Below are 20,682 nucleotides of genomic sequence, written 5' to 3' on the forward strand. Positions count from 1 at the left end.
TCAGTGCACAGGAGGAAGATAAAGAAAGCTCTAAGTGACTTTTACATTCATGTTTCTTTAGAACAACCCTGTCAGTGCTGTGTTATGGTGTGTCACTGTTGTGGAAGAAAACTCCCTTTGGCACTGCAAGCGTGCTCTCCCCTTCTTTTCTTCCCTCCTCCTCTTTCAGCACATACACATCCTCAATCTACAACACATGTTTCAATGTGGGCACATGCGGCTTATAGACAGGCGGGCTCATGTATGTACAAAATGGTTTATCCTTTAAAAATGTAATGGGTGCGGCTTATAAACAGGTGCGCTCCATAGTCCGGAAATTACGGTATATCTTTATAAGTATTTGTATTTTCAAATATATATTAAAATATTAAACAACCTCTAATTTAGACATTTAAATATTCTTTTACTCTATTCCATTTCTTATTGAACATGTCTATTTTTATTTGAAGGGAGGCAGTCATTTTTTCCATCATGTACTTGTTTTACTTTGCTTTTCCAGTTATTTATGGTTGGTGGTTTAACGTTTTTCCAATTGAGTGTTATCATTTTTCATGCAATTACCAGTAGTACATTCATGACCTGTCTTTATTCTTTATGTAGTGGTTCTTTAACAATGGGCAATCCCAAATTATACGTGTTTGGTCTCCTTCTTTACCAAGTTGTCTCTAGCATAGTGCTAATGATGAATGCTTAGTAAATGTAAAAATAGCCATTGGTGTAAAAAACAATCTCATTATCATTGAGTTGGGCTCTCCAGGCGCGGGGGGGGGGGGGGGGGGGGCTCTCCTGGTTGGGCTGGGGCGGCGCTCTCTTTACCTCCGTACCTCCCTGCTCTCTGGCTCTGGGGGCCTCGCGGCGGTCCTGCTGGCCCTGGCCTGGGTGGCGGTCTTGGTCGCCCGGGGGGCGGTTGTTCCCTGGCTGTTCCCGTGTGGCGTTGGGGGGATTCCGGCTGCGGCGGGGGTCTTGGGGTGGGGATGGCTGGGCACTCTCCCTCCTTCTTTTCACGTTCCACCATCCATTTTAGAAGAACATAAACGCTCACCTGAGCACAGGTGTAAGCTCACCTTTGCACTAACAGTTTGCATGGTTTAATGACTGAAATATTTCACACTAGTTGGTTTTAAGGCATAAGTATGCGTGTGAACACTATCTATTTTGTGTACATGTCGACATGTGTGTTGATAACATTTGAGTGTGTGTGTGGACAGGCCCCGCCCTTTTTGTACTACATTTGAACCTTACCGTAACGATAAACAACCAGTAAACTTGTTGCTTTATGCTGCTTCATGGTCTTACCCCCCCTCCCCTCCTATTATCACCCTCCTACCCCCCTTTCTGTCTAACATCCCTCCCTTTTCTTCCCTTCTTTCCTTTTCCGTCCAGTCCAACACCAAAGATTTTCAAACATGGTTGAAATGAATAAAGTTTGGCCTCAATTACAAAAGGGGTTTATTCAGACATATCTTTGGTTTGTATGAAGATTAATAACCCCTATTGTTAAAGTAAACTGTGTCCAACACAAGAGGCCCTCAGCTCTCATCTGTCTGCCCAGCTGTTGGACAGGACAAGTTAAAAAAAAAAAAAAAAAGAAAAAAATCTGATTTTATATTTCCAATCAAATTCTCTCCATTGCTGTCTGTGACAATTTTCACACATTTGGTCCCATAAACCATCAATTATGTTGTCAAATTCCAATTCCCATTTTTCTTTAACTGCATAAGTATTATGAATTGTACATGATGATAATCTCTTGTGTATCCGAGAGGTAAGATTTTGACCTGGAATTTCTTTTTCTAATATTACTATTAAAAGTTTTTCTGTAAAAATGAAAAAAATCAACGTCTCAAGATCTGAATGATCTTTGTAAATAAATATTTGTCTCTTTATTTTTAAAGAGTACAAACGTTTCAAATATTTTTAATATTTTCCAGTTTATTTTTAATGAGCATAAAAATAAGACTAAAGCAGCCTACAGTATAAAATTTAAAAGTGCAAGCAGGATTTTCCTGGAAGTTTGAACAAGAGAATGGATGAAACAGCTATTACTCCTCATTTTGTGGCCAAGTACCATTTTGGGCTACTGTTCATCTTCATTTTATCTGTGGTGACACACTGATTGTTCCCACTAAATGTAGCTGTAATGTGTGTCCGGTTTCCAAAAGGTAGACCAAATTGTCTATTCTGTGGAATGATTCATTTTAACAACAATTTGATTAATCATTATTTGTGGTTGCTGATATGATTCACAGTAGATTTTGGTTCATTTTAAACGATTTGATTCTTAAATGGATCCAGATCATCTTTATCCAAAAATTCCACCAGTGAGACTTCTTCCAGATCATCAAGTGTAAATGAAATATGTGTCCAAACAAACAAGTAAACTAGAATGAATGTCAAATCCATTCACATGTCACTGTTGTTTTTCCACATCCAAAGAATCCAAAGGGAACATTCTAGCACACTGGATGGTCACATGACTTTGCTAAATTCAAAGTGTTTCTACACATTGGACTGGAATGATGGATGATCACTTCTTGATGACATCACATATGTGTTGTCCACTGTTTTTACATTATAGTTATATAAACTCACCATGTGTTAATCTAAATGTTTTTTTCCATGATTGATGAAATCGATTTATTGATTTGGAAACTAATTTATAGGTCGATTGAATTTGTTTTAATTAACATGCATCAGACTGATTGGAACGAAAGAAAACAAATCAATTCATAGATTAAGTTGATTAGTGGTTACACAACTGGAAAACACCTGGATTGTCCATTTTGGGAGCGAGCGTTTCTCTCATGTGAAAGGACACGAGCATCCATGGACGGCCTGGTCTAATCTTTTTTTTTGTCAGACGCCTCAAACCAGGTGTAGATTCAGACTTCAGTTTCTGCTCATCTGCACAGTCTGCATCCTCTGCTGCAGCACAGCGTTCTGCTGAATGCTTTGTGATTTCTGCTTTGCTAGAAACAGTTGTGTGATGAGCCCTTGGGTTATGTGCAGACATGTCAGCTACTCTTAGCTCCCACTGCAGGTCTTGGAATTGAATTTCTCACCCCTCGTTTTTCCATTACAGTCAGGTTAATAGAAGGCAATGCCTTCCAAATGCTGGGAACTTAAAAACGCACTTCTCCAGGTGTGTGTCAATCAGATAGTTGCCATGGTAACACGCAGTGTTTGACTTTAACTGAGAAACTTGAGATGTTTTGCAGTAAATTAGCCTGCTAGGAAACTTTAGAGAAAATAAGCTGCAGCTCTTAAATACAGTTTTGACCCACAGAAACTACATTGAGGGTTTTTCAAAACCGGTTTGTGAAACCTGTGACGGATCAGTCTTTTTTAAACAGGATTTCTCACTCTCGCCTTGGATATGCGCAACCTCATATGATCAGAGCTGGGTTGGTCCTGGTTGGTCCATGGATGGAAAAAAAGGAAGAGATGTAAGTTGAGCTGGTTGGATGGAGGATTCAGCGCAGCCTTCTCCTGTTGCACCTGGCTCCTCTAAAGGCTGAAGATCCACAGCTGCTAATGTGAACACACGAAGAAGCAGAGTAACTGGTTATATTTCTGTCTTTAAAAAAAAAGGTTTTAGGTTTTTAAAAACGTCTGATACTCCTAACAATGCATCAAAGTTAACATCTTTAAAAAGTTAGTGTCACATGGTAAAAATATTTATTGTGAAGAAGCCTGATAACTCTTGACAGCTGCAGAATCCAGAGGGCTCGTTCATTCCTGGATTGTGTTTCTTTACATGTGCACACTGTCACTTGAGTTCAAAAGGCTTTCACAGCACCTAAAAAGTAGGTCAAACTGTGCTGCCGCTTCAGTGACTCTGATTGGAACCACACAGGACTCTGCTCCACAGCCATAACTAGCTTCTCCAGGAAATTACAGCAAATTTCAGCACAATAAGACCGGACCTGTAGATTGTTTGGGTCTGGCTCCGCCCCAAAAACCCACCGTCTGTGGTCCAAACAGATCAAATAAGATGTGTACTGCCTGATGTCGCATTAGTTCATCAGGTAATAATCAATAATGTTTTCATGAATATTTTTGGAAAGTTTGAAAAGTATGTTTTTACAAATTCATGTTAGAAATTAAACAAATACTAAAGCAAAGATAGAATTAGTTGATGATTAACTTTGCTATCATCAAATGGTGTTTAGTTCACTGTCTCTTCTGCGTGGAATGATGCTGATGAGCCACAGTGCCTTCTCAAGCGTGGATGTGTACGGGAAGGAAAGGTCTGGACGGTTTGCAGTGGTGTGAGAAAAGCTACAAAAAGGAGAGAACTGTTTTAATTTGAGAGAGACAACAGAGAAAAAAAAACAGCAGACGTGACAAGAGAAGAGATTTCAAGCTGAACTTGTTCAACAACTCTCCCAGGCTCTGAAGTGCATCTTTTTCCACACAGCAGCTGTTGCGTGAGCCTGGGGAGCCAAACAAAAGACTTCAGTTTTCAGATGGAAAGTCAGAATACAAAAAAAGGTTGTTCCTGCTGTATGATGAGGATCGAGACGGAAGAAAAGAGGGACAAGAAAAAAAAACAAGTTCCACGTGCACCCTTTCTTGGAATTTGGGATGAGACAGTCTGTCTGCATGAGATGGAGCAGATGGGGGGGGGGGGGGGGGGGCATTGAGTTCAGCCAGATGTGACACATTCACGGTGAAATTAATCAACCTGAAAACCATCATGCAAACAAGGATCAAGTCAGCTGGGGCTTTTAGAAGTTTTAGGTTAAGCTTTTCCACTTCAGAGATGATCTTCTGAGGAAAACCGCTCCAGAAAAAGAAGTGCTCCTGCACACCTTCAGGTCAAAGGAGATCATTTGTGAACAAAGGCTGTGGAGTAACATACCACCCACAGTACATCTAGGTACAACACAGATGTACAAAGATCTTCCTTATTAATCTGCTATGTTTAGGGTCCATTCACACAATATACAGAGAAAGCTGAAGGGTGCACTCGAGCTTGCTGCCTTTCCTCAAAAATAGCCAGAACTCTGGATCAAACAAGGGAACCCTTTGCAACCAGGTTCTGGATTCACTTTGGTAAGCTATAATCTTAAACAAACAAACGTGTGTACAAACAGATGTTCCATTCATATGACTCACAAAACACTCAGTTTGTTTTCTAGGTGAGAAGTCAGCTGAGTGCTGACTTTAAGGATGATGGGAAGGAAACTTGGATCAGGAAGACATAAACTCTGTTATTGGACAAATTTGCTGATTCATGAAAAGGTGTAAACTCTTCAAATCTATCCAGACACTTTATTTACAACTCACCTGTTCAGAATATGGATGGATGGATGAATAAAAGAATGAATAACAGAATGAATAAATGACTGACTGACTGACTGAAGTAGATGGATGGATAGATTATTTGGTTGGTCTACAAATCTATCCAGACACTATCTACAACTCACCTGTTCAGAACATGGAGGGATGGATGAATAAAAGAATGAATAAATGACTGAATAATGTAGATTGATGGATGGATAGATAGATGGGTAGTTTATTTGGTTGGTCTACAAATCTATCCAGACACTTTATCTACAACTCACCTGTTCAGAACATGGAGGGATGGATGAATAAAAGAATGAATAAATGACTGAATAATGTAGATTGATGGATGGATAGATGGGTAGTTTATTTGGTTGGTCTACAAATCTATCCAGACACTATCTACAACTCACCTGTTCAGAACATGGAGGGATGGATGAATAAAAGAATGAATAAATGACTGAATAATGTAGATTGATGGATGGATAGATGGGTAGTTTATTTGGTTGGTCTACAAATCTATCCAGACACTTTATCAACAACTCACCTGTTCAGAATATGGATGGATGTGTCATAACGGCGATGACGAGGCAGACCCAGTTGCTGGAACCTGGAAGTAAACTCAGGCTAGGAGATCAATCGAAAAGGTTTAATGGATTTGCAATCCCAGAGTTCAGGAGAATAGCGTGAACCAGAGGTGAGTATGTGGCGTGGAAACCAGAGCGTCGTGCGAGAATGTCTCGGAGAAGGACTTCGTGGCCTGAGCGGATGAGACGAGGAGAAAACAGGATACCAGCTGCACCCGTGGTGAAGAGGACCTGACGGAGCACAAAGGAGGTACGTTCAAGGCTTACACTTGCATTGGCGTAACTTAACTTTGAGCCAGCCGAAAGCACCAGAGAGTGTATAACGGACTGGCGTCAAATGCTGGGATGGATCTCCTTATGAAGGACAGCAGGTGATGAGATGATGTGAGGCAGCTGGTTCCAATGAGCAGAGTTGGGAGGGGGGAGGTAACCGACCGAGGCACCGTGACAGTATGGATGAATAAAAGAATGAATAAATGACTGATGTAGATGGATGGATGGATAATGTAGATGAATGGATGGATGGATGGATGGATGGATAATGTAGTTGAATGGATGGATAGATGAATGAATAATGTAGATGGATTTATGGATAGATGGTTAAAAAGATTGATGGATGGAAGAATGAATGAATGAATGAATGAATGAATGAATGAATAATGTAGATGGATGGATGGATGGATGGGTAGTTTATTTGGTTGGTCATAGCGTCTTTTAGACAATAGAGGAAAGAGAGAAAATAGACTCTCAGGGTGTGTGTGTGTGTACATTTCTTTATTTGTAACTCATACAATACAATTAGTGCATTCTCATGTACACTTGAATGTCAAACACTTACAACGTACCAAAAAATACAAAATATAATTTATGCATGCAAATCTTGGAATTAAACCTGCTTAAAACTAAGCTCCAATGCATACAAATCTTGAAATAGTATGCAGTAATTGGCTGATTCACACACACAAACCCATATTTACGCAAAGATCATAGTTTCAAGTTCATGAGAGGTTGTGAGACTCGTTTCATGTCTCCACATTTGTGTAGATGATGATTTAAATGTTTTAGAGTGCTTGTCATTCAAAGTTTTCTCATCAGCTACTTTGAACTTAGATTGCAAATAATATCTACTTAAAAACTTGACATTTTTTCTCTCTGGAACAGAAAAAAACAAAATTCTAATGACGCATTTTTAAAACACTCTTCCTTAAGTTTTACAGAACTAATCACTCGCTCTTGGCAGCATTACTCCTGAAATTGCCTACCGCAAATAGCTCTTCCCAGAACTCTGGTTCTGGTCTCTAGTCACGGTGATAGCAGGCAGCGACAGGTTCTTCTTGACACCCACAGAGAGAAGGGGTGCTGTTTGCTATCACCGTGAATGGGTGATGCATCTCTTTTCTCTTTTCTTTGGTGACGAACTCTTTTGGGTAAATAATACCTTGACTCAACAGAACCAAACACAAGTGCTGCACTCAGAAAAACACATTACCTAAAATGCTAATTAAGCTAACTATGCTAGTAATGCTCCTTCTTTCTTCTTTCTCTTTCGGCTTTTCCCATCAGGGGTCGCCACAGCGAATCATCGTTTTCCACCTCACTCTATCATGGACGTCTTCTACCCTAACATTAGCCAACTTCATGTCCTCTGTTAAGACATCCATATATCTCCTCTTTGGCCGTCCTCTTGCCCTCCTGCCAGGCAGCTCCATCTCCAACATCCTTTTACCAATATATCCACTATCCCTCCTCTGAACATGTCCAAACCATTTCAGTCTGGCTTCTCTGACTTTGTCGCTAACACAGGCAACATGAGCCGTCCCTCTGATGTACTCGTTCCTTATCCTGTCTAACCTGGTCACTCCTAAGGAGAACCTCAACATCTTCATCTCCGCTACCTCCATCTCAGCCTCTTGTCTCTGTCTCACTGCTACCGTCTCTAACCCATAGAGCAGAGCTGGTCTCACCACTGTCTTGTACACCTTTCCTTTGAGTCTTGCTGACACTCTTCTGTCACACAACACTCCTGACACTTTCCTCCACCCGCTCCAACCTGCCTGCACTCGCCTCTTCACCTCTTTTCCACACTCCCCATCACACTGAACTGTTGACCCCAAGTACTTAAACTCCTGCACCTTCTTCACCTCAGTCCCCTGTAACCTAATGCTTCTACCTTGATCCCTCTCGTTCAGACACATGTATTCTGTCTTACTACGATTGACCTTCATGCCTCTTCTTTCCAGAGCAAACCTCCACCTCTCTAGCTGTTCCTCCACCTGCTCTCTACTCTCACTGCAAATTACAATGTCATCTGCAAACATCATTGTCCAGGGAGATTCCTGTCTTACCTCGTCTGTCAGCCTGTCCATCAGCATAGCAAACAAAAAGGGACTCAAAGCTGATCCTTGGTGTAGTCCCACCTCCACCTTGAACTCCTCTGTCTGACCTACAGCACATCTCACCACCGTCATACTTCTCTCATACATGTCCTGAACTACTCTGACATACTTCTCTGCCACTCCAGACGACCTCATACAGTACCACAGCTCCTCCCTCGGCACCCTGTCATACGCCTTCTCTAAATCTACGAACACACAATGCAGCTCCTTCTGACCATCTCTGTACTTTTCCATCAACATTCTCAAAGCAAAAATGGCATCAGTGGTGCTCTTACGGGGCATGAAACCATACTGCTGCTCACAAATCTCCACCTTCTTCCTAAGCCTGGCTTCCACTACTCTTTTCCACAGCTTCATTGTGTGGCTCATCAACTTTATTCCTCTATAGTTGCTGCAGTTCTGCGTGTCACCCTTGTTCTTAAAGATCGGAACCAGAACGCTTCTCCTCCATTCCTCAGGCATCTTCTCACTCTCTAAAATCCTATTGAACAACCTCGTTAGAAATTCCACTGCTGTCTCTCCTAAGCACTTCCATACCTCCACAGGTAAGTCATCAGGACCAACGGCCTTTCCGCTCTTCATCCTTTTCAGAGCCTTCCTAACCTCCTCCTTTCCAATCTCTGCTACTTCCTGCTCCACAACAACCACATCTTCCTCCCTTCTTTCCCTGTCATTTTCCACGTTCATCAGCTCCTCAAAATACTCCTTCCATCTTTTCTGTACACTCTCCTGGGTTGTTAGCACATTTCCATCTCTGTCCTTAATCACCCTTATCTGTTGCACGTCCTTCCCATCTCTGTCTCTCTGTCTGGCTAGTAATGCTAATGTTGCTAAAAGTGCTAGTTTAGCGATCAATATCATCAACTGACTCAGAAAAACACATTGCTCCATTGGTGATAACTATATGTCATAAGTTAGTAAAAAAAACACTTTTTTCAAAATGGCGGCTTTTATGTTGATTTTATCTCCATAGTAACCATTTTATGTTTTAGTCACTTCGGGAGGACGAACAGATCGACGTGAGTTTCAGACAGATCGGAAAAAATAAACCTTTTGTTGTCCTTAGCAACAGTGTGTAACGGGAGTCACCTGTAGGTGTCTCTATACCCATTGTTCAGAGGGTATAAAAAAAAGAAGTTGACGTGTGGTTGCTATGGTGCTAACTTCCTGTGAGAAAGCCGGTTAGCTCAGAGAGCAGTGTGAGTTGGCTCGAGCAAAGAGTGCGGATCACGGCAGAGGTAGATCCTGCTTTACTGGGGGTTTTAAAGACTGGGCGTGAGGTTTTGCGACGCACCAGGTATTTTACACTTTTATCACAGCAGAGGTATATTTTAAACGAATGGTAAATTTTTTATCAAATGTTTTTAATATGGTGCTTCTTCTGTTTTTAGTGTTAGAATACTGTGCCCTGCTGTCCTGTTTAAGTTTATGTTTTGTATTTCGTTTGTCCGCTCCTCACGGGGCTGTCTCAGCGTGATTGACTAATCAAGTGCAGGAGCGGACTATTTACCCTCTGTTCTGTTTGTCATTTTTGTTAGTCACTTCCCTTAGGTTTCACCCCGCATGTTCCTGTGGTGTCATTGATACGGTCAACATTGTTATTCGACTCATGACAGGGTTTTTGGATTAATAAATTTTCGTAACCTGCTTTGTGGCAGTTTTCCTTTTTTGGCTGCCTGCAACATTTGGTGTTGTCGGCAGGATCGAAAGGGGAAGTCCCTAGACTTTTTTCTGTGAACTTTGCAGATTTTTTGTTTATTTTTGAGGACAGCAGGGGCAGTTTCTTCTCAGGAGTCATGGAGTATGGGGAGCAGGACATGTCTCGGTGGATAAAGGACCTGGAAAGCGAACTTGTTTCCTTGAGAGCAGCAGCTACAAACCATGGAACATCACCTTTACCTGGAACTTCTTTTTTTTTTTTTTTTTTTTCCCCAAACTTGTCCTGTCCAACTGCTGGGCAGGCAGATGAGAGCTGACGGCCTCTTGTGTTGGACATATTTTACTTTAACAAGAGGGGTTATTAATCTAGGAGGGGAGGGGGGATAAGACAATGAAGCAGCATAAAGCAACAAGTTTACTGGTTGTTTATCATTACGGTAAGTTTCAAATGTAGTACAAAAAGGGCAGGCCTGTCCACACATACTCAAATGTTATCAACACACCTGCTAGCCGCAAAAAAGCCCACATTTCAACATGCACACAAAACAGTGTTCACACATGCATACTTATGCCTTAAAACCAACTATTGTGAAATATTTCATTCATTCTATCACGCAAACTATTAGTGCAAAGGTGAGCTAACACCTGTGCTCAGGTGAGTGTTTGTCTTCTTCTAAAATGAATGGAGGAATGTGTAAAGAAGGAAGGAGAGTGCCCAGCCATCCCCACCCCAAAACCCCCGCCGCAGCAGCAGCGGCAGCCGTTACCCCCCCCCCCCACCCACGCCCCCAACGCCACACGGGAGCAGGCAGGGAACAACCGCCCCCCGGGCGACCAAATCCGCCAGGGCCAGCCGGACCGCCGCGAGGCCCCCAGAGCCAGAGAGCAGGGAGGCACGGAGGGAAAGAGAGCGCCGCCCCAGCCCAACCAGCCCCCCCCCGCGCCAGGAGAGCCCAGCGCAGGGCCCCACCGGAGAAGGGCGCCCACAGCCCCAGACGAGCACCCCATCACCACCCAGGAGTTCCAGGCACCCCCCCGCCCCAACCCCAGGTACGAGCCCGGACCTCCCAAGGGAGACCCTCTCCGCACTCCAGGCAGCCACCCACCCGGCCCACGGTTGGACCAGGGAGGAGCAAGGCAGGGGCCCGCCGCCCCCGCCCAGGAAGGGGACACCCCGGGGAAAAAGGGGGGCCCACAAGGGGTGTTGTAAACATGGCCCGACCAGGCTCGGCCACAGTTGGAAATTTGGCGGGGCACAGCGCCTAGGGGCAAGGACCCGAACCCACCCCCCAGGGACACAAACACCCCCGGCTCAGGTGTAATGTGAACCCCCCCCCCCGCGCACGGAGAGAGCACTACCGGGCCCAGGAAACCGGCACCCAAGGAACTTCAAGTGGAAACATTGAGACTGTAAGACAAACTCCAGTGATATATGTGCAGCAGGACAGAAAGCTGCCTATCTTTTTGGGGAAAATGGACAATATAGACTCACTGACTTTGGATGAATGGATTGCACAAATGACCATTGCTGTGCAAACAAGGGGAAGATCTGAAGTTGAAAGACCTCAGATTGTGTTTGATCATCTTGAGGGAGCTGCACGTACAGAGATAAAGTTTTTGAGAGACTAGAGGGAATGTTTTGAGAATATTTTTGGTGCTCTTAAAGATGTGCAGGAGGAAGCACACTCTCGAGTTGCATTACAACGCAAGTTTTTTAACCGCAAGCAACAAGAGAGTAAATCTTTAATTGACTATTCACATTCTTTAATGGAACTCATGGAACAAATGCTTAAGTCTGATGGACATGCTACCATTACAGCATCCAGGGACCTGCCGAATTCTGTGATGGTGTCAGGAATTCTGCATTGAGGATGCGGTTGAAAGATCTGATTAATGTCAACCCAGAGTGGACCATTCGTGAAGTGAGGGGTGAAGCCACTTGCTGGGTGGCACAATATGGGAATCAGCCTCGTGACCTTAGTTGTGGTTCAGTGGCTGCCTCCTGTGAGAGTGCCACCTCTAAGTTCCTCCGAATATAGCGAATTGATGTCTTTACCGAAAGCACAACAGACACAGCTAGAGTTGGTCATTAAGGCCCTTGCACCTCAGAGTCCACCTCCCTCTAGAGTGCACACGAGGCTGAAAAGAACTGTAGATGGAAAACCAATCTGTTTTAGATGTGAACAAAGTGGGCATATTGCCAAATTTTGCCCTGAAAATGTCAAAAGGGGATCGAACTGGTCTGGAATGCCACCAAAACCAGCGGGAAACTAGAATCCGCCAGTGTATAAATGAATAGACTGATTGGTGAGTGTGTAGAGGGGGAGGTTGATTTTGCAGGGGTTATGGTTCCATGTCTGATGGACACAGGTTCTATTTTCACCACCCTAACGAAAAGTTGTTTTCAAAATAGTTTTTCCCACCTTTCTGAAAAAAGCCTTAAAGATTGTGGGTGGCTGGGTCTGAAATCTGCAAATGGACTAAAAATTCCATACTTAGGTTATATTGAGTTGGATGTCACAATATTGGGTGTGAACCTCCCCAACCGAGGCATATTCATCGTTAAGGACCCGATGGACTTTTTCATGAAGCAAAAGAAGGTCTCTGTGCCCGGGGTGTTGCGAATGAATGTGTTTAACCCTTTGTTTTGTGAATTACACAAGCAACATGGCCCAGACCTTTGGGAGGCCCCTGTCGTTAAGAGTTGGAGGAAGGCCCTGAGATTCTGTCAGATGATGGAGGTAATTAACAACTCTCCTGACCCTTATCCCGTACGTGTACAGGGCAAAAAGCCTGTTTGCATTCCGCCAGGTAGTCTGGTGTATGTCCCTGTTACGTGTTGTAGGAAATAATCTGTCGCTTTGAGATTACTTTCCTTGCATGTTCAAAAAAGTCGAGAAGAAGAAAACCACGGGATTCCACCGGATTAAGTTTAACAAATTTATTCCCTTATAATATTTCTAAAAACAGAGTAAAACAGATCATCTGGGTTCTCAAAGTCTCAGAGCTTGCACAGCGCCAAAATTACCAACGTCTTAACGTGCCAGCCTGTTGAGAACAAAGAAAAATCCTTGAGTGCAGACTTTTAAACAGGTGGTCAGAGTCTCCTCTTCTGTAAGCAAGATGGCTGCTGTATATCCGCCTCTGGCCGCTCGGATTGGCCGGTCGAAAGGTCTGCCAACTTCCCTCAGTCCATATTTGGAATCACAGCATTTGGTCCACTTCCTGCTTCAGACGTCCGGGGGGTTATTTCACCGACGGACATCTGTCCGACCCCAAACTGTGTCCCCATGGGGGTCCAGCACAGTCGCCCGGATCCTTCTCCACAGGCAGTCAGTCCCAACTTGTTACGGCCCCAGGCCTTTTGGTGTGTGTATGTGTGTGTTGTGTGTATGTGTGGTGTGTGTGTGTGGTTGTGTCTTTTGCAGAAGCCTCCCCCACATCAGTTGACTTCACCTCCTGCAGGAGATGATTGCAGCTTTTTCCCTCCTCCAATCACCAGGCTGGGCGGGAAGCATAAAAGCCTGGAGGAGCCTAGGTTCCAGTGGGCAGCTGAATTCCTGGGAGGAATCTGTTTGATCAGCTGACCCCCTGTTGTTGGACTTGGCGTTAGAGCCTGTTGGAAACTGCCTGGTTTTCCCCTCTGATTGTGAACTGTGTTTTGGACTACGTTTTGTATCTTAGGGATGTCTATCTAGTTAAATTTTCTTTTGGTCATTTATTGCATTAGTGCCTGAGCATTTAAGTTTGTTACCTTCTTTATTGTTACAGCTGTCATTTAAAATAAACTGCTGCACTGACAGCCATTCAACCCTTACCGGCTTAATATTATTTCTTTATGTTACCTATTTTCTCCCTCCCTCTGGGTGGGATGTAACATAAGTGGGGGCTCGTCCGGGATTATTTTTATAGGGTATACGTGGCTGTTTGTTTTGCAGTTTGCATATTTGGCGGCTGCGCAGGGTGCTGACGTGTCCTTGTTGCAGTTTTGTTTGTGCCACGTACACATACCTGTAAAGGGGGAAAAACCATGGCAACTGGCTTTAGTCTTGAGCATTTCATTGCTCACCCATCCTTATCGTTGTTAGATAGTGCAAGTGCGATTTGGAGCAAATTGCGAGTCATTTTGGTGTTTTATTTTCGAGACCTATAAATAAGCAGGCTCTTAAGGATGTCTTGGTGGGTGATCTGATGAGGATGGGCGTGGTTCGTCTGACTGTCACTGAGGTGCATGTGTTGTCCGCGGACGGCGCCTCGGGTAGAGGTGGCCGTGAGCGTGACAGCGGAGCCCCGCGCATGGGTGACGGCGCGCACGCAGAGGCATCTCCCGTGCTAGAGAGCGATGAGAGGCTTGAGCGGGTAAAACCGCCCTTCAGCCTCCCACGCTACGATCCGCTCTCTCCAGGCAGCGGTGGGTCGCGGGATGATGCGCGACTGAAAGTCCGGCTCGCCCATCTGCAACTCGAGGCGCAGGAAAGGGCACAAACCCGTCAGATGCAGCTGGAGATTAAGCGTTTGGAAATTGAGGCTGAGACAGCTGTCAGGATCCGTCAGCTGGAGCTGGAGGCGAAGGCTCAGTTTCCGGCATCCTCAGTTGACGGCGCAAACCCTCCCCTCATTGGATCTTCCACCATGCTGCTTGACGTAAGTAAATTTATTCCACTTGTGCCCGCTTTTCGGGAGAGTGAAGTGGAGTCGTATTTTGCGTCCTTTGAGCGCATTGCTGGCACGTTAAATTGGACCCGTGATGTTTGGCCATTATTGCTCCACTGTAAAATGTGTGGAAAAGCTCAGGAGGTCGTAGCGTTGCTCCCTCTTGAAGACAGTCTAAACTATGATAAGGTTAAAACAGCTGTTTTACAGGCCTATGAGCTAGTGCCTGAAGCTTACCGCCAGAAATTCCGACAGCAGAAAAAGTCTTTGTCACAAACTCATGTGGAGTTTGCTCGGGAGAAATGTTTTCTTTTCGATCGCTGGTGCACGGCATCCAAAGTGGATGATTTCGCTTCTCTCCGTGACCTTATTCTGTTAGAGGAGTTTAAAAGAAGTCTACCTGATCGTGTTGTGGTTTACTTAAATGAGCAGAAGGTAACTTCTATTACATCAGCGGCCGTGCTGGCTGATGAGTATGTGCTGACACACAAAACAACCTTCCCAACATTAGTGAACCACCCGAGAGCTACAGCTGTAACACAGCCAGCTCGAAACAAAACACATTCGAACAGAGAAACGCGTGAGTGTTACTACTGCCACAAACTTGGACATGTGATCGCTGACTGTGTTCTTCTGAAAAATAAAATTGAACGTGGCCCACCAAGTCCCTCTAGACCAAAAGGTGTCGGTGCAATAAATCCGGTGTCAGTTAAATGCGCGGAAACTCCCGACTCCTGTTTTGAACCATTCTTATTCGAAGGTTTTGTCTCACTGAGTGGTGAGCGCACAGATGAACGTCCTGTGCGTATTTTAAGGGATACAGGTGGATCACAAACTGTAATTTTGGCAAACACATTAGACTTTGCAGCGTGTTCTTCCTGTGACTCTAATGGCATACTTTGTGGAATTGGCATGACGTACACTCCTCGGCCCGTACACAGAGTCCATTTGAGGTCTGATTTAATGTCTGGCATTTTCCCTATGGCCGTGTGTCCTGCATTACCCATGAAAGGGGTCGCTATCTTACTGGGAAACGATGTAGCTGGCGGTAAAGTCGTGCCGCATCTGGAAGTCTTACAAAAACCCCTTCCAGATTTTCATGATCATAATGCACTAGACAAAACAGATATACCCAGCTTGTGCTGTGACGCCTCCCTGCTCTCTGGCTATGGGGGCCTCGCGGCGGTCCTGCTGGCCCTGGCCTGGGTGGCGGTCTTGGTCGCCCGGGGGGCGGTTGTTCCTTGCCTGTTCCCGTGTGGCGTTGGGGGGATTCCGGCTGCCGCTGCTGCTGCGGCGGGGGTCTGGGTGTGGGGGTGGCTGGGCGCTCCTCCTCCTTCTTTTCACATTCCTCCATCCATTTTAGAAGAACATAAACACTCACCTAATCACAGGTGTTAGCTCACCTTTGCACTAATAGTTTGCATGATTGAATGAATGAAATATTTCAAACTAGTTGGTTTAAAGGCATAGGTATGCGTTTGTGAACACTATCTGTTTTGTGTACATGTTGACATGTGGACATTTTTGCAGCTAGCAGGTGTGTTGATAACATTTGAGTGTGTGTGGACAGGCCCCGCCCTTTTTGTACTACATTACTACCGTAATGATAAACAACCAGTAAACCTGTCTGCTCTATGCTGCTTCATGGTCTTACCCCCCCTCTCACTATCACCCTCCCCTCTCTAACATCCCTCTCTCTTCTTCCCTTCTTTCCTTTTCCGTCCGGTCCAACACCACAAATTTTCAAACATGGTTGAAATTAATAACGTTTGGCCTCAATTACAAAAGGGGTTTATTCAGTCATACCTTTGGTTTGTCTGAAGATTAATAACCCCTCTTGTTAAAGTAAAATATGTCCAACACAAGAGGCCCTCAGCTCTCATCTGCCTGCCTAGCTGTTGGACAGGACAAGTTAAAAAAAAAAAAAAAATCTGTTTTTTTGCAACGGTTTTTTGCTTACCACGCCCACATTCCTTTATCAATCTTGTCGTGCGTGACACCGTTTGTTCAGCATGGTATAGGGAATCGCATATTTCCTCTTTACGACATTCCGATAAAAAATATGCGAGCTAGCCAAGATGGCAACAGTTGTGAATCTGCCACGCGTTCAAAATCTGCAACTTCTAATTCCAACATCTTGTCCACATCACCTTGCTATGGATGCCTGAGAAGTTACGAGACAATGGCAAAGAATCCCTAGGACGAGTTTTTGTTTGTACGTGGCGCTAAAGGGACTTTTTTTTTTTAAATGTGGATGGCGGCCTTTTCTAAAAGGACAAAGGTCAACGACATTTCTGTGTTGTTTGTAGACTGGAGCTGGCAGCAAATGTGTGCAATTGCGTGAAAATCGCTCAAACAAAAGTGTCGTTTTCCCATATCGTGGGAAAACACAAAAATCGCCAATTCTCAGAGTTCGCCACAAAATGGCCGCCAGGCCGTAGGTCGTGTGGCCGTCCCATAATGATTTCAAAACTTCTTTGGGATGTCCCCGATACGTGTGTTTGGGTTTCGCGACTGTATTTTGAAGTACATTTTGTTCGGCCCCACACGCGATTTTCGGCCCGTTCATCTTTTTGACGAGATCGCTGGCCGTGATGTCATTGACTTGGGGGGGTGACGTTGACTTTGTGGAAAATTCATTCGCAATTTATCCTAGGTGTGTGCACATTTTGGTGACTTTTTGAGCATGCGGCGGGGGTCACATTCTCGCTGAAAGGCGGCGAAGTCGTCGTTCCAACTGCGAAAACAATATGCTCCTTGCAGTCAGTGACTGCTGCTGCGGGCCATAATAAAACTTGCATTTTTATCCAACAGTGACGACCCAATTGATCACCAACAACCTTTAGAGAATATTAGGTCAGATAAAGTTTTTTTAATAGGCCGTTCTGTATTGTGTCCGTAAAACATGTTTCTAAAGAGAACTGCTGCCTCTCTTATTCAGTTTTCTAGTTTGCAGTTTAACCTGTATCCTTTGTTAAAATATGAAAAAGTGGTGAACAAGGAAATGAGGATTCAGTCTGCACTGTTGATTAACCACAAATCTCCATCTGAGAAAAAAAGTGATGGATCCTAAAGAAAATAGTTAGCCATTGCAGGTGGAAGTTCTACTATGGACTTTACTTGTGATTGGAAATGCTGGCAAAAAGAAGCAGAAATGTAAATGTGTTGTTATAAATACAATGATTCAATGGTTTGGTCAGTGTGTTTTGGCATTTATTGGGAAGAAAGCAACTGCCTCTCAGCAGTGTTGATGTTTAAAAGCTGGGATGACAGAGGAAACAGGACATGGAGGAGCAGTTTGGATAGATGAACCGGCTCAGACCGTTCTGTTTAGAAGAATAAATTTTTTTCCTTAACTGTCAAGTGCAGAACTGATTTGGAAGCCACTTAATGGAGCGCTATGAGACAGGTGACAGGTGTGAAAAGCCTGCTGCAGCCTCAATCTAGAGCTGTGGAAGTTAAACAGGGTCTTTGCGACAAAAGAAAATGTGGAGAGGCGTGTGAATGATGACAAAAAATGTGTGAAAATGGTAGCACATGGTAAATGTCACATGTATTTAGTACTGCATTTACTTGGTTTTCAAACAGAATTAACACCCGCTGTCTGACCAGACTCTAAAATATTTGATAGATGAATCCCACAACGTGGAATGTTTTATCCCAGAATAGGTCACGTTCAGATTTTGCACCTATAGAGTTGATGTTCCACTAAAATATTTTAATGAGATTTTTTGATAGTTGGGGATTTTAATATTCATGTCTGCTGTCCTGATAAATCACTGGCCAGAGACTTTTTGAATCTTATCAACTCTGTTAATCTTGTTCAACTTGTGTCTGCCCCTACGCAAGAACATGGTCACACACTTGACTTAATTTTAACCCATGGCTTAACAACTTTTGACCTTGAAATCTGTGATGCTGTGTTTTCTGACCACATGCCTGTTTTGTTTAATGTGCAGCTGCCATGTCACACAGTTAAACCTGCAGCCCCTGTTTTATGCAGTCCTACTATTAACTCCCATACGGCCGCTCAATTCTCTGCAGCTTTTAACTCTACCATCATTTTACCAGAATATCAGAGCTGCAATTCAGATGTTGAGAACATGTCATCCTGCTTGTGTTCAACCTGTCAAACTGTTTTAGACAATGTAGCTCCGCTAAAAACAAGGCTCTCCAGGTAGAGGTCTGAGTCCTGGTTAGATGAGACCACTCGTACCGTCAGGCGAGAGTGCAGGAGAGCCGAGCGGATATGGAAGAAAGACCGGCTGCAAGTTTCCTTCCAGTTGTTGAGAGGCAGCTGGCGATCTTATCAAAAGACCATGAAGGCTGCTAAAACTAAAAAATTTTCAGATATTATTGCAAGCAACCAGCACAATCCTCGGGTTTTATTTAAAACCATTAACTCTGTTTTAAATGTTCCACAAGCGGTCTCTCTTGAGAACTCAACTAAGGTTTGTGAGATGTTTGTGACCTTTTTTATTGATAAAATCAAGAACATTAGGACCCTCCCCCCCTCTTTCAGTCACTACATCTCCACCTCATGTTCTACTGTTCTCCACCGGTTTGAGCCTGTCAGTCTGTCTTACTTGGAAAAATTAATTAGTCAGATGAAGCCATCAGGATCTCCCAACGATCCAGTTCCACCTCGTCTTTTTAAAGAAGTGTTTCCCACTCTGGCTCCTTATGTTCTCAGTTTAATTAACGGCAGTTTAATTCACGGGAGTGTGCCCTCGTGCTTCAAACATGCAGTAGTAACACCACTTATTAAAAAAAACGCCTGGCCTGGACTCCTCCATTTTGTCAAACTTTAGACCAATTTCTAAGCTCCCCTTCCTTTCGAAGGTTTTGGAGAAAATTGTGTACTGCCAGTTAACAACGTTTTTAGAGGAGAACAGCATTCTTCAGGTGTTTCAGTCAGGATTTAAACCCCGTCACAGTACCGAGTCTGCGCTATTGAGGGTTTCAAATGACATTTTTCTAGCATCGGATGCCGGTCACCATGTTGTTTTGGTTCTGCTCGATCTGGCAGCTGCATTCACACACAGTTGACCACCAAATCCTTTTGTCTCGCCTGGAAAGCTGGGTGGGTCTTCGAGGTATTGCTTTAGAATGGCTCAGATCGTACTTAAATGAGAGGAGCTTCTGTGTCCGTCTTGGACGTGCAGAATCCCGTAGAGCAACTTTCACATGTGGAGTACCTCAGGGCTCTGTTCTGGGGCCTCTTCTTTTTTCATTGTACCTGCTTCCACTTGGGTCTATTCTCCGCAAACACGTTCATTCCACCTCTATGCTGACGACAGATTTACATACCGTTAAAACAGGAAGAAGCATATTCTGCTCACCAGTTATTAGAATGTCTTGATAACATTAAGACATGGATGTCATGTAACTTCTTGCACTTAAACCAGGAAAAAACAGAGGTTCTGCTATTTGGTCCAAGTGACGTCTCTAAGGCACATGTTGACTTAGGCATTTTAAATGATCACCTCAAACAGACAGCAACAAGTCTAGGTGTGAAACTGGATAGCAATTTAACTTTAATGCTCATATCAACTCAGTGGTGAAATCCAGTTTTTTTCACCTGAGACAACTGGCCAAGGTTAAACCTCTCCTCTCACGCCATGACTTTGAGATTTTAATCCATGCTGCCCGTCTTCTAACTGGTACACAGAAACAAGAACATATCACTCCCATTTTAGCATCTCTTCATTGGCTCCCAGTTCGCTTACGCATTGATTTTAAAATTCTCCTATTTGTTTTTAAATGTCTCCATGGACTCGCTCCAAAATATCTGTCTGACCTGATTCAGGTGTACAACCCCCCCCCCCCCCCCCCCCGCTCCCTCAGGTCAACAAATCAGACACAGCCGGTCGTCTCGAAGACCAGGACAAAACTGAGAGGTGACCGAGCCTTCTCAGTCTTCGGACCAAAAATCTGGAACGAATTGCCCCTGTACCTCAGACAGATAAACTCACTTAGTATTTTTAAATCTGCTCTTAAAATATATTTTTTCACTTTGGCTTTTAACTGAGTTGGAATCCGGACCTATTTTATGTGTTTTATGCTTTATATTTTCATGTGCTTTTATTAATTTTTGT

The 20,682-nt window shown here is 44.0% G+C and overlaps 1 long non-coding RNA gene across 2 annotated transcripts in view; it reads right to left on the reverse strand.

The window, feature by feature from the left end:
- Positions 1-2,664: 2,664 nt before the first annotated feature.
- Positions 2,665-20,682, reverse strand: part of LOC144992368 (uncharacterized) — a 31,315-nt gene continuing 13,297 nt past the window's right edge. The window contains exons 2-3 of one of the 2 annotated variants that reach the window (XR_013656254.1): positions 5,837-6,107; positions 2,665-3,528 (exon numbers count right to left, since the gene is read on the reverse strand). This is a non-coding gene — a long non-coding RNA (uncharacterized LOC144992368). Of the gene's footprint in view, positions 3,529-5,836; positions 6,348-20,682 lie in introns of those variants that run through there. The other variant, XR_013656253.1, reaches the window with a different exon arrangement.

This window comes from Oryzias latipes, chromosome 6 (genome assembly GCF_053564925.1).
Source record: "Oryzias latipes strain Hd-rR chromosome 6, Olatipes_Hd-rR_3.1".
NCBI classification, from domain to species: Eukaryota; Metazoa; Chordata; class Actinopteri; order Beloniformes; family Adrianichthyidae; genus Oryzias; species Oryzias latipes.